This window comes from Ahaetulla prasina, chromosome 4 (genome assembly GCF_028640845.1).
Source record: "Ahaetulla prasina isolate Xishuangbanna chromosome 4, ASM2864084v1, whole genome shotgun sequence".
Taxonomy (NCBI): domain Eukaryota; kingdom Metazoa; phylum Chordata; class Lepidosauria; order Squamata; family Colubridae; genus Ahaetulla; species Ahaetulla prasina.
The window spans coordinates 82015159-82030158 of NC_080542.1; the positions used below are offsets into that span (position 1 = coordinate 82015159).

General features: G+C 38.3%; 1 protein-coding gene across 6 annotated transcripts in view; it reads right to left on the bottom strand.

Annotated features, from left to right (window-relative positions):
• TRAK1 (trafficking kinesin protein 1) overlaps positions 1-14575 on the bottom strand; it is a 438997-nt gene extending 424422 nt beyond the window's left edge. For 5 of the 6 annotated variants that reach the window (XM_058184206.1, XM_058184203.1, XM_058184202.1 and 2 more), the window contains exon 1: positions 13882-14575. The gene's annotated coding sequence lies outside the window, so the exon portion shown is untranslated. The remainder of the gene's footprint in view (positions 1-13881) is intronic. The other variant, XM_058184205.1, reaches the window with a different exon arrangement.
• Positions 14576-15000: the final 425 nt, after the last annotated feature.

Sequence of the window (15000 nt, forward strand, 5' to 3'; positions counted from 1 at the left end):
AACAGCATCTGAAATTATTTTTTCAAGGATAAGAAAAAGGTGGAGAGAAAGACTTGGGGGCTTATTTTATAACAAGGAAAGCTAACAATTTTTTTACTTTACTTTTCTTCTAAAACTTAAGTTTGTCTTTGAGAATAATAAGTTAAAATTTTTGTCTGGCTATAAGATGTTTATAATTTTAGTAAGGATGTTAATAATTCAAAAACTACATTATGAAGCAAATTATTTGTAGTTAAAATGAATTTGCCAAAAAGATTCCTGTATCTTTTAAAATTCATACTTATCAGCAATATTTCATCAATACTTCTGTTTACTATTAGCCTAAATTTATTAATACGTCGAAGCTGAAACTGCTTTCTCGTAGCACACATTTCCATGTACAACATTGTTAAAAAGTTTAGGAATCTTAGTGTTATTTTTTTCTGTCACTACGTTCAGAATACAAGTCTCTCATAAGTATCTAAGTGTCTATCCACTTGCCCCAAGTGTGCCAAGAACAGCAAATCTTATCAGAGTTCAGAAAACCTGTCTCAAGATCTCATTCAAGAATGCTGTATAATTTTGAATATAATTTGACTAACTCCTGGCATTAATTACTGTAACAGATCTACTCATAAAGTGCTTTAAACAGCACAAAAGACATCATAGGTACTTCATGTTCTCCTTCCACATGTTATAACCTGATTTTAATACTGATTCAAATATTTAAAAGGCTAGGTTGGTTAAAGAGAATCATCTTAAGCAGTTGGTACCTTATTTTAAGTTAACTAGTCTTAACCATAGTTCACTATGAATTAATAACTATCTTTTTTTAAAAAAATATTTATTAAATTTCCAAACATTAAAATACACTGTACAAAAAGAAACATAATAAACACAAAAAAATATATAAACAAAGACGCATCAAAATTACAATACTAATAACAGGTATCTTCTATCTATCTTATACTACCATGTTTCCCCGAAAATAAGACAGGGTCTTATTTTGACCCCCGAGATAAGCGCTTGGCCTTATTTTTGGGGAGGTCTTTTATTTTTGAGGTGCAGGAGGAGACGAGGGGGATCATCTCATGGCTGCTGCTGGCACAGCCACTCGTTAGCTGTTCGCCCGAGACCGTGCATGCACTTCAAGCTATGCTTTCCAGGACTCGGCATCATGCAGTCGTCCCAGTCTCATCGCTGAGACCGGATGTCCCATTGCTGGCTCCCTGTTCTTCGCTAATGGCTTTTGCAGCAGCCATTAGTGTGACAGAAGGGGTGCGGTGGCTAGGATTGGAGAGCAGCCGTTAGGTAAGAGTGTATGGGGTGCATGGGGCATGTTCCCCCGTCCCTTCCCCCCTCCGGCCTCACCTCACCTCCTATTGTTTGCACGGCAAGCAACCAGAGGAAATGGTGGGAACCAGCTGTGCATGTGCTTATTTTCGGGGAGGGCTTGCTTTAGCATATACGCTCAAAAGCCTAATTGGGCTTATTAACTGGGGAAGTCTTATTTTCGGGAAAACAGGCTATTTTATAAATATTAAAATGGGTAGCTTTTACTCTGAAAATCAAGGTAGGTCAAGAAGCAACCTCAAACAGCTAATTTCCCAGCTGATTCTCGACTGCTTCCATTTTATGTTTATGCCTTCTGGGTACATACAAAAGAAAAAGATTTGCTTTCAAAATTAACTACATAAGCACCCACAGCACACTCAGGTAGCTAAAAACAGTAGCACAGTTAAAATAATAAGACACCATGACGTCAATTCTGCCATTAAGTTCTTGTGTCCCAACCTGACACATGTAGATGTATTACATTTTATACTATGATACATAATTTATTGCTCCCACATACCCGATATTACCTGTAGTAGAAGGGTAAAATAATTCTTCTCCTCTCCTATGCATGGGAAATTGTTTTAAAAATCTTACTTTGATATAATTTTTAATAAAAACAAAACTTTTCTACTCAGCCAAATACGTGACCTAATGCATAGTTTAATGAAAATTCTTCTGTACTAGAAATTATTCTGAATGAAATGGACAGTCCGCTTTCAAGATACTAATGAACCACAATTTCTAGCAACAATAGACAATGTTGAGGGCTCCTGGGAATTCAGCAACATTAGGAGGGTCATAAGTTGCTCAGCCAAACTAGAGAGGAAAACTCGTACTCAAAATTTTAAGCACAGTGTTCATTTCATTTAAAGAAATAGTTGGCAAAATTCTTCCAGACCATAAAGAACATCTCAAACGACCCTCAGAATTAATAAACTCACAAAATGTTCAAGGTTTGGCAAAAAGACTGGAGGGGGTGGAGGAGGAGGTGCAAGAAATTGTTCAGTCAAACCAGCAATTAGATAATAGAATGGGAGGAATGCAAATAAAATTGAATATGAAAAAATGAAGATCAAGTGGTGGTGATGCAGTATAGAATGATGGAAGGAGCTCTGAGAATTAGGGGTTTACCTGAAGAAAAAGGTGAAGATTTTAAAAAAACTTTATCAGAAGCCCTGGCTGAATTTATTGAACTTGATCCACAAGAGGTTGCTTATCAAATTGATAAAATTTACAGAGTTAATTCTTGGATTGCCAGGCAGAAGAAACTTCCTAGAGACATTGTGGTTTATTTTTTGAAAAGGACAGTGAGAAATCAGATTTTGTAAGTTGCATATCAGAAAAACCTGAAAATAGGAGAACAGGAGCTGAAGGTTTTGAAAGAGATTCCTCCCAAGATGTTAAGGGATAGGAAAGACTTTATATATTTTACACAAGAACTTAAGAAGTACCAGATTCAATTTAAATGGGAAGTTCCAGTTGGTCTGACAGTGTATTATCAAGGAAGAAGATATCGTATTTATACTGTGCTTAAGGCCAAAGATTTTCTTTCTACTGTCCTGAAAGTTTTTTTTTTTTTTATTCAAAAAGTTTTACAAAATTTTTTTTTTCCCCTTTCCCCCCCTCCTCCCCCCTCCCTTCGCAACCCCCCTCCCCCCCCGACTTCCCGGAACGAGCACAAGGTATAGTTAAAAATAAAACAAACATATGCTAAAAAATTTTCGTCCCAACTTAATTGTACCCCTACAATCATCAATTCCTAACTTCCCCCAAAAGCAATCAAAAATAATACATCATAATCATTCAAAAACAGTCTGATAACTCTTAGTCTGATATCTACGTTGAATATAGTCAATCCATTTTTTCCATTCCTTTAAGTATCTTTCTTGCGTATTGTCTTTCAAAAAGGCTGATATCTTCGCCATCTCAGCCAAATTGGCAACTTTCAATATCCATTCTTCTATTGTTGGTACTTCTTTTTTCTTCCAATATTGTCCTATTAGTAATCTTGCTGCAGTTATTAGATTTAAAATCAATTTAGTCCCAATTACTGTACAATCCGTAATAATTCCCAACAAGAAAAATTATGCGGCAGGAACTTTATCTTCTTTTCAGAACATTTTGTAAAATCCACCAAATTTTTATCCAAAAGGCCTTTATGTCCTTACAAGTCCACCAAATGTGAAAATATGTAGCGTCATCACAATTACATCTCCAACATTTTGCTTGCATTTCTGGATACATACGATAATTTTTAGGATCTAGATGCCATCTATAAAACATTTTATAAAAATTTTCCCTCAGATTCTGTGCCTGCGTGAATTTAACATTTCTAACCCAAATTTTTTCCCACGTTTCCAATAATATTGGCTCCTGAAAATTTTGTGCCCACTTTATCATACAGTCCTTTACCAAGTCCCTTTCAGAATCTATTTCAAGTAACACATTATACAATCTCTTTATATGCTCCTGAGACTGATTTCTAATTTGCTTTACCAAATTTCCCTCGTTCTGCTCTATACCGATTTTCTGATCTCCCTTCCATCTAGCACGTAGTTGCTCATATTGAAACCAAGTATAATTTTTCCCTTCCTCTCTTAATACTTGCAGAGATTTTAACTGCAAATTACCTCTTTCAGTATACAAAAGATCTTTATATGTAATCATTTCCTGATTCTGTTCTATGTTTATATTGAAAGTTGAAATAGAAGTAATAGAAAAAAGAATTCAAGAGACCCAAATGGGTGTGGAAGCTGAGGTGATTCCAGTGATGTTACCATCTGACGAACAACTAGAAGAACAAAGAGTGACGAGGGGAGCCTTCAAGAGTAAAGAAAAGGAGCAACAAACTCAAAGTAAAGGTCAGGATTCTGCTACAGAAGCGGTGGGAGGAGCAAGGCCGAAGATATGGGAGGATGATCTTCAGCTGATCGCTGAAAGGCTTCAGCAGGCCAGTAATGGCAAATAAAATTTTGACTTGGAATGTCAATGGTTTGAATTCAGCTCAGAAAAGAAGAAAAATATTTCATCATTTGAAACAATTTAGAAATGATGTGATTTGCTTACAAGAAACACATATTAAATTATCAGATCAAAAATACTTAAATTCAAAGTTAGGTAAACATTTTGCTGCCTCAGCTTTGGACAAAAAACATGGTATAGTGGTATATTTGAGAAAAGATATACCAGCCAAGTTAATAGAGGCAGATACTCACGGAAGATATATTGCCATCGAACTTATATTAGAAACAAAAAAGACTCTTTTGCTTGGTATATATGCACCCAATCAGCAACAAGAAAAATTTTACAGAATGTTATTTGACAAGTTGATTCTATGGGATTATAAATCGTGTATTATATTAGGAGATTGGAATAGAGTAATAGATACACGAAAGGACAAGAGGATTTCTTCTAAGAAGATACCTGCACACGCAAAGCTGCCTAAATCTTTTTTTGAGATGATAGAAGATTTTGAGTTGAGAGATGTATGGAGACTGCGGAACTTGGAGGAAAGAGATTATACTTTTTTTTCTGATAGGCATCAATCCTTTTCATGTATTGACCTTATTTTAACTTCTAATGATTTGCTTTCTAGGGTGAAGAAAATTAAGATATTTCCAAGATGTTTGTCTGATCATAGTCCTGTTTGGATGGAATTGCAATATGGAAAAGATTAAATGAAAATATGGAGATTAAATGAAAATTTGTTTAGATATCAGGATAATGTAAATCAATGTAAAAAGCAGATGAAAGAATTTTTTGATTATAATTTGAATAAGGAAACATCGATAGAAATGGTTTGGGATGCCAGTAAAGCCTTTATGAGAGGCGTGATAATATATATTAACAATAGACAGAAAAATAAGCAACAAAGACAGCGTAGGTACTTAGAAGAGGAGATTTATAAGAAACAACAATCACTAATACATAACCCGCACTACCAAAAGATTAAGGATGCAATAAAGATATTACAGAGTCAATTTAATATGATAATGGCTGACCAATTGGCAACTAATATACAATATGCCAAACATAATACTTTTTGTAATGCAAATAGACCTGGTAGGTGGTTAGCATACACTTTAAAGAAAAAACAGAAACAACGTATTATAGAAAAAATAGAATATAAAGGTAAAGAGAGATATCAACAGGATATAATTAAGAAAGCTTTCTTAGAATATTACATAAATTTATATGCTAAAGATAAAACATTGAATATGGATATTGATAATTATTTGAAAGATTATAAGGTTAAAAGTTTAACTTTAGAAGAAAGGGAAGAATTAAATTGGCCTGTAACTTCTGAAGAAATTATTTTGGTAATTAAACAATTAAAAATGGGGAAAATTCCTAGTACAGATGGACATACAATAAGTTATTATAGGAATCTATAGGATGAGATGTTAGGTCCACTTAAGGAATTATTTAATCAAACACAATTAGGAGGGGGAATTCCCCCTTCATGGAGAACTTCTTTTATTTCATTGATACCAAAAGAGGAACAGGATTGTTCTAAACCTGGGAATTATAGCCAATTTCACTTTTAAATAATGATTATAAGATTTTTGTTAAAATAATAGCAAACAGATTAATGGTACTTTTACAACGTAGAATTCATACTGATCAATCTGGGAGACAGATGAGGAATAATGTTAGGCAGATTGTTAACCTATTGGAATATTTAGAAAGAAAAATTTTATATCAGCAGCATTTATTTTTTTGGATGCAGAGAAAGCTTTCGATCGATTACATTGGGATTTTTTATTTAAATTAATAGAAAAAATGCAATTTGGAGATGCAAAAAATGCAAAATTTGGATTTTGTAAGAATAATTAGAGAAATTTATGGAGAGCAAACAGCCTAGATAATAATTAATGGTAACCTAATAGAAGCTTTTAAGATTGCGAAAGGAACAAGACAGGAATGTCCTTTATCACCATTATTGTTTATCTTAACTTTGGAGCCATTATTGGATAAAATACGAGAATCTAAGGAGATAGAGGGTATTAAAGTTAGACAACATGAATATAAACTGAGAGTTTTTGCAGATGACTTGGTGATTACCTTAACAAATCCTATAAATTCAAGTGTATCTTTGTTGGAAATAATTGATCAATACAGAAAGGTCTCAGAATTTAAGGTAAACCAGAATAAAACAAAAGTGATAATAAAAAATATGACTAAACAACAGAAAGAAAAGTTAGAGGAAATAACAGGATTTGAAATTGTAAAAAAGGTTAAATATTTAGGGGTTTATATTACACCATCAAATGTGAAATTGTATAAGAATAATTATGAGGTCTTATGGCAAAAAGTTCAGAAGGACTTGACAGTTTGGAAAAAATTGCAATTATCGCTGTTGGGGAGAATAGCTGCTATTAAAATGAACGTTTTACCTATATTTTTATTTCTCTTTCAGATGATACCAATAATTAAGAAAGATAAAAATTTGGAGGAATGGCAGATTGGAATTAATAAATTTATATGGGCAGGTAAAAAAGCCAGGGTTAAAATGAAAATACTTCAAGATTCACGGGAAAGGGGAGGCTTAAAAATGCCTAATTTTAAATTATACTATGAAGCAGCTGTTCTCTCCGCAATAAGTGATTGGTTTAATCTAACGGAGGAGAGAATTTTGAATATAGAAGGTTATGATTTATTATACGGATGGCATGCATATTTAATTTGATAAAAAAACTGGATAAGGCCTTTAAAAATCATGTGTTAAGAACTGCTCTCTTGCGTGTCTGGAAGAAATATTTTTATAAATTAAATTATAAGGTTCCCATGTGGGCAAGTCCTAGACATACAATAGAGAATATAAATTTAGAACAGAATCAGGAAATAACTACATATAAAGATCTTTTGTATATTGAAAGTGGTAGTTTGCAACTAAAATCCTTGCACGTATTAAAAGAAGGAAAAAATTATACTTGGTTCCAATACAGGCAATTACGTGCTAGATGGAAGGAAGATCAGAAAATTGGTATAGTTCAGAATGAGGAAAATTTGATAAAGCAAATTAGAAATCAATCTCAAGAACATATAAAGAGATTGTATAATGTGTTACTTGAAATTGACTCTGAAAGGGATTTGGTAAAGGACTTGTATGATAAAGTGGGCACAAAATTTTCAGGAGCCAATATTATTGGAAACTTGGGGAAAAAATTGGGTTAGAAATGTCAAATTTACACAGGCACAGAATTTAAGGGAAAATTTTTATAAAATGTTTTACAGATGGCATTTAGATCCTAAGAAATTATCGTGTATGTATCCAGATATCCAAGCAAAATGTTGGAGATGTAATTGTGATGACACTACATATTTTCATATTTGGTGGACTTGTAAGAATATTAAGGCTTTTTGGATAAGAATTTGGTGGATTCTACAAAATGTTCTGAAAAAGAAGTTAAAGTTGCTGCCGCAATTCTTTCTGCTGGGAATTATCACGGACTGTACAGTAATTGAGACTAAACTGATTTTAAATCTAATAACAGTGGCAAGATTACTGATAGGACAATATTGGAAGAAAAAAGAAGTACCTACAATAGGAGAATGGATATTGAAAGTTGCCAATTTGGCTGAAATGGCAAAAATTTCAGCCTTTTTGAAAGACAATATGCATGAAAGGTATTTAAATGAATGGAAAAAATGGATTGACTATATTCAAAACAGATATCAGACTAAGAGTTATCAGACTGCCTTTGAATGATTAGGATGTATTATTTTTGATTGTTTTGGGGGTGGTTAGGAATTGATGAGAATTATAGGAGTATAATTGAGTTAGGAGGGAAAATTTTTTAGCATATGTTTGTTTTATTTTTAACTATACCTTGTGTTTGTTCTGGGAAATCGGGGGGAGGGAGGGGGGTTTGTGAAGGGAGGGGGGAGGGGGACTAGGGGGAGGGGAGAAATGGGGGAGAAAAAAGTTTTGTAAAACTTTTTCAATAAAAAAAAAATAAACTCACAAATATAAGTATCAGATCTAAATTTAAATATCAATTGTAACCCATAATTTTAATTGAGCGAAATAGTTTTAAGATCATTTCATTTCATTTCATTTCATTTATTTGATTTTTATACCGCCCTTCTCCCTAAGGACTCAGGGCGGTGTACAGGCAAATAAAAACAGACAAGACAATATTATATAAAATGCAAGATTAAAAAACTTATTATAATTTGCCTAAAAATTTAAAAAATATAGAAACTAAAACCATATTTAAAATTAATAATAAAAACTATGAAATCCATAAAATTTAAGCCAGCCCCGCGCGAATAAAAAGGTGTGTCTTCAGTTCACGGCGAAAGGTCCGAAGGTCAGGTATTTGGCGCAGACCCGGGGGAAGTTCGTTCCAGAGTGTGGGAGCCCCCACAGAGAAGGACCTTCTCCTGGGGGCCGCCAGCCGACACTGCTTGGCGGACGGCACCGAGAAGTCCCTCTCTGTGAGAGCATACGGGTCGGTGGGAGGCATATGGTAACAGCAGACGGTCCCGTAAGTACCCAGGCCCTAAGCCATGGAGCGCTTTAAAGGTCATAACCAAAACCTTAAAGTGCACCCAAAAAGCCACAGGTAGCCAGTGCAGTCTGCGCAGGAGAGGTGTTACATGGGAGGTACGCGACACTCCCTCTATCACCCGCGCAGCTGCATTCTGGACTAACTGAAGCCTTCGAGTGCACTTCAAGGGGAGCCCCATGTAGAGAGCATTACAATAATCCAAGCGAGAGGTAACGAGTGCATGAGTGACTGTGCACAAGGCATCCCGATCAAGGAAGGGGCGCAACTGCCGAACCAGGCGGACCTGGTGGAAGGCCCCCCTGGAGACGGCCATCAAATGATCTTCAAACGACAGCTGCTCATCCAGGAGGACACCTAAGTTGCGCACCCTATCCTTTGGGGCCAATAACTCGCCTCCAACAGTCAGCTGTTGGAGGCGAGTTATTGGCCCCAAAGGATAGGGTGTCTTGGAGGGATTGAGCTTGAGCCTGTTTCTCCCCATCCAGACCCATACGGCTTCCAAACACCGGGACAGCACTTCAACAACTTCATTGGGGTGACCTGGGGTGAAGTACAGCTGAGTGTCATCAGCGTACTGATGGTACTTCACCCCAAAGCCACTGATGATCTCACCCAACGGCTTCATGTAGATGTTGAACAGAAGAGGCGAGAGAATCGACCCCTGCGGCACCCCACAAGTGAGGGCCCTCGCGGTCGACCTCTGCCTCCCTGTCAACACCATCTGCGACCGGTCGGAGAGATAGGAGGAGAACCACCGATAAACGGTGCCTCCCACTCCCAATCCCCCCAGCCGGCGCAGCAAGATACCATGGTCGATGGTATCAAAAGCCGCTGAGAGGTCTAATAGGACCAGGGCAGAGGAATAACCCCTGTCCCTGGCCCTCCAGAGATCATCCACCAATGCGACCAAAGCTGTCTCCGTGCTGTAACCGGGTCGGAAGCCGGACTGGAATGGGTCTAGATAGATGGATTCTTCCAGGTATTGGGGTAGCTGACGCGCCACAGCACTCTCTACAACCTTCGCAACAAAGCGAAGGTTGGAGACTGGCCGATAATTTCCCAAAATAGCCGGGTCCAAAGAGGGCTTCTTAAGGAGGGGTCTCACCACCGCCTCTTTCAAGACGGCAGGGAAAACCCCTTCCAACAAAGAAGCATTTGTAATCCTCTGGAGCCAGCCTCGTGTCACCTCCTGAGTGGCCAGCACCAGCCAGGAAGGACACGGATCCAGTAAACATGTAGTGGCGTGGAGCCTCCCCAACAACCTGTCCACGTCCTCGGGAGCCACAGGGTCAAATTCATCCCAAACAGACTCAACAAGACGTGCCTCCTCTCCCTCGCTTGGATCATCCCAATTTCGGTCCAGACCATCCCGGAGCTGAGCGATTTTGTCGTATAGATAACCACTAAACTCCTCGGCACGTCCCTGTAAAGGGTCATCCCGCACCTCCTGATGAAGGAGGGAGCGGGTCACCCGAAACAGGGCGGCCGGGCGGTTATCTGCCGACGCAATGAGGGTGGAGGCGTAGGAACGCCTCGCCTCCCTCATTGCCACTAGGTAGGTCCTAGAATAGGACCTAACTAGTGTCCGATCAGCTTCGGAACGACTGGACCTCCAAGTGCTCTCTGGGCGTCTTCTCCGGCGTTTCATCTCCCTCAGCCCCTTGGAGAACCAAGGGGCCGGACAAGATCTGCGCCGGGTCAGAGGCCGCAAAGGCACGACACGGTCCAAGGCCCCAGCCGCGGCCTGTTCCCAGGCCGCAACTAGTTCCTCAGTCGAGCCGTGGGCCAGACCCTCAGGGAATGGCCCAAGCTCCGTCAGGAACCTCTCAGGGTCCATCAGGCGCCTGGGACGGAACCAACGTGTAGGTTCCGTCTCCCTGCGATGGTGGGTGGCGGTTCGGAAGTCTAGGCGAAGGAGAAAATGATCGGACCATGACATTGGTTCTGTTACTAAATCGTCTAGTATCAGATCATTTAACCACTGACCAGAGATATAAATCAGATCCAGCGTGCCTCCCCCCATGTGCGTAGGGCCATCATTTACTCGAATCAGGTCCAAGGCCGTCATGGAAGCCTGGAACTCCCGAGCTGCAGTCGATAATAAGCCAGCTGATGGCAAGTTGAAATCCCCCATAACTATAAGTCTGGGGGTCTCAACTGCCACAGTGGCAAATAACTCCAGCAGCTCGGGCAGGGCTGTGGTCACGCAGCAAGGAGCCAGGTACGTGATCAACAAGCCCAACTGATTCCTATGGCCCCACCTCACATAGAGGGATTCACAGCCGGCAATCTGAGGAACAGTGGCCTCCCTCGGCTCTAGATCTTCCTTAATGACAAGGATCATTATTCTACTGTATTTAAGAATCTTTCACCTGCATTTTAATTATCACAACGAGACATCTGTTAAAATGTCTGTCAATAGACAGATCATATCTGTTATTAGTTAACAACAAGCACAGAAGGAAGCAGAAAAATTTGCTAATGTGATATCATACAAAAATACATTGAATCTGTAATGAGCATTTCAGCTTTCAAGGACAGATGATAAGAAAGTGGCCAATCTAAATATAATGGCAGAACACATGGCCAATAAATTTTACAAATAAGTATGTCTTTACAAAAACATATTAGGGATCTATTTTACTTATTTAAGAAATATTATCATTATTTTTTATTTTCACACATTATCTCTGTGCATATAATTGCAAATTGATTAAAATAAAAGCATTGTTTTGATTTGTCTGCTACTCAAATCTTCAGAGCTTATTCATGAAATGTGTATGTGTGAATAATTGTCATATTTCTCACATTTTTAACATTACAAACGTTAGAACATTACAAACATTACAAAAACATAATAAATATAGCTGAATTTCTAAAACAAATTTAATACATTGAATCCATTATCCCACATATAATTCCAATGACAGGATGTTTTTGAGTAACAGGATCACATTGTTAAGAATTTTTTTGGACAATTTCTACATATACAGGTATACTATTACTGTAGAAGCAGTACAGCAATAATATGGATGTAGTAAAGCTGTTACCTCATTCCAATATTCCAATATTCATATCACACTTAAATCAGTGGTAGGTTGCTACCGTTTCACATCAGATCGGATGAACCGGTAGCGGCAGTGGCAGCACGGTCCACTCACCTGCCCAGACGCTTCTGCACGCAAGCACGCATACACATGAGCGAACCAGTAGCAACGGGATTGGGAACCCGCCCGACTCATATGACTTTATTACAGATATATACAGACCTTACAAAGATAAATGTTTCATTTTATAAGCTGCTTTTCATAGTCTTAAACTACTATGGGAAAATATAAAAAATTCTTTGGTAGTTGAAAGTTGTATTATGTTTGCCTAAGGGATTCTTACATTTGCAGAGATAATGGAAATATCACAACATTGTCTAGATTCATAGTAATCATAACACCATTTCAATGTAAATATATTTCTGTGTAGTAAAAAAATGATTTATTTGCAAAAATAATATACACAAACCCCTGACATTATCCTATAAATTGCCTTGCACCAAGACAATGAAAATAAGATAATTAGCAATGAAGAGGTATGTAATATATCTTATTATCTCCCCCTGATCTAAGAACACTCTGCAGCTCTTGAGCTATTGCTGAACTTTCAGTTCTTTACAGGCCTAACCAATCCATGGAGAATAATATGAAACAGTAATATCAGAGTACATAGCCTATCCTGGCTTTAGAATATTTTTTTAGCCAACTTATATGAGATGTCAGCTGACTTTTAAAATAAATGTATCTCAAATACTAACCTGGAGAAGTGATCTCTAAGGGGGAAAAAGTTAGCTTGCTCAAAATAGTTAAAACCTGTAATTATACTACTTTCTAGACCACAAATCGAGAGAGCTTTATTCAGAAGTTAGTTCTACTGAACTGAAGTTATTTCTGCATAAAAGTATCTAGCGTTCACCACATCGTATCAGTTCATTTACTGTTTAAGATATTTGCAGAAGCAACTGACTTGCTCTAAACAAAATTATATAAAACTATAGGATATCCAATTAATAGTTATTACATACTCATACTTATATATATTGTGTAATTATTTCATGCTTATGCTTATATATACTGTGTGACAAAATAAAATAAATAAAAATATTAGCAATGTCTAGAGCAACCTCACATATTAGACTGTTCCAGCATCTCATTTATTGCTACATTAAAGGCCTCTTGAATCCAATAAAGGCTTCAATTGATAAAATCCATTCAACACCAGAGCTTTAAACAGATTCATTAAAGAATTATTTCAATTTTTGCCTTTTAAGCAATTTATGAATTATATTTCAATTTATTAAACTCAACTGACAGATATTTTCAAGGTCATATAAATACACAGACCAAAATACTTTAATTGTACTTCTGATGAGTTATAATTATTTCACATATAAGTATGCACATATAAGTATGCACATATAAGTATGCAATTTCTTATGTTTCTATATTACTATCATCCTTACCCAGTAACAGATGGAAGGTTCTAAGGTTTTTAATATATTAAAGGCCACTGATGTAAATAATTCACAAATTCACATGCAAGCAAATTTTTGTTCGAACAAACTTCACCTAGACTATGCTTATCAAGAGAAGAAACGCACTGCTAGAGAACATGTACAATCCAGGGGTATTTTCGTTTATTTTCAAACAAGTCTCTGAAGGTCAGCCGATTGTCATGAGGTGTAAGCAAGATTCAGGGAAAAACCGGAAGATTCCTATCTGTGCCATGAGCAACACATTCCGAGCAAAAAACCCATTAAGATGGTTCAAACCTTCCCGAACATCCAAAAACATATTCGCCTATCGAACACGCTGCATCTGCAACACACAAGATCGTCCTTCCGTTCGCCCTCCCTGGATTGCCAGGAAAAGCAGTGAAAGCGAATAAATATCTAAGATCTGGGGACAGAGCTCACGGCCAGGGATGGAAACATAAAACCGGTTGCTTTCTTTTGAGCAAGGTGACTGCTCTGAACACCAACGAATTAAAAGAAACTCACCAAGCGCAGGTTTCCCAAGACGTCACGCAACTGCCACCACAACAGCCCGACATTAAAGGGCAACTATGTGGCGTATTTGCAAGCGGCCCTTCTCTGAAGCTTGCTCTGCTGCCACGGTTGGCTGGTGTAAATTGATCCTGCTCCAGACGCGGTGGATCGAGCGGCACACGAACAGCAGGGCCGGCGCTTGTGACTAACTACTTCCTCCCCTGCCCTAGGGCGCGTTGCTCGCTTCGTTTTGACACTGCCTCCGGTTTGAGTTCGAACTGCGCTCTCTCCAGAATTATTCAGGAAGAAGGGGATCGGATAAGAAGAAAGTCGGAATCACTTTCTCGCTAAACAAGGGATCAGCTTGATCTGTTTGTACCAGCTCCACGTGTTAGGGCGAAAAAATAAAACCCAGTGTTTTCCCGCCGTTGCAGGCGGCGCTGTCTTGAGCTTCTTGGAAAGCTATGTGCACGGATCCCACGCACTGAGCTGGTGGGGGGGTGGAGGAGGCGCCTCACAGCGTTATCTAAAACTGCGTCACCGTTTCTGTCCGTACGTTTGTTCTTGAATCCTATACTGAAAGATGTTTCTGTTGCCTGGGGGCACTCTTCTCCTTAGACGGCCTTTGTCCAGAAAGATTAACAAGGGAGATGCCACCAATCCTTTCTTTACTGGTTGGGCGAGCCTCAGGTTTGCCTCTTCGCTTACAGGCCCTTCCCTCCTCTCTTTAGCTATTACCTCATCGCACAAACCCGGGTGGCGGGGGAAATGCCAGAGCGCCTGGAGTTTCTAAGCAACTGATTCTGGTACACCAACAAAAGCTGATCCCGTTCATCATAGCATTACTGTACAACTTGGCAAATTTAAAAATTAGTCAGAGACTTTCAAAAGGACACTTCTGAAAATAGTGGCAAAGCCAAGTTAAGTCAAAAAGTTAACTTTTCAAAAAATGCATGTTCCAGCACTCAGCTTCCAAAATGTTAAACTGAGCAATAGGGTTGAATCCATATTTAGTCATGTTAAATAGTCACTTCATTTTCTCCAGTGTATTATACAGAGGTAAGCTGGTGCAGGGTATGTGGGGCAGCTCCCCTCCAGCTTGCCTTGGGGCTATGGCACCGATGTGTTGCT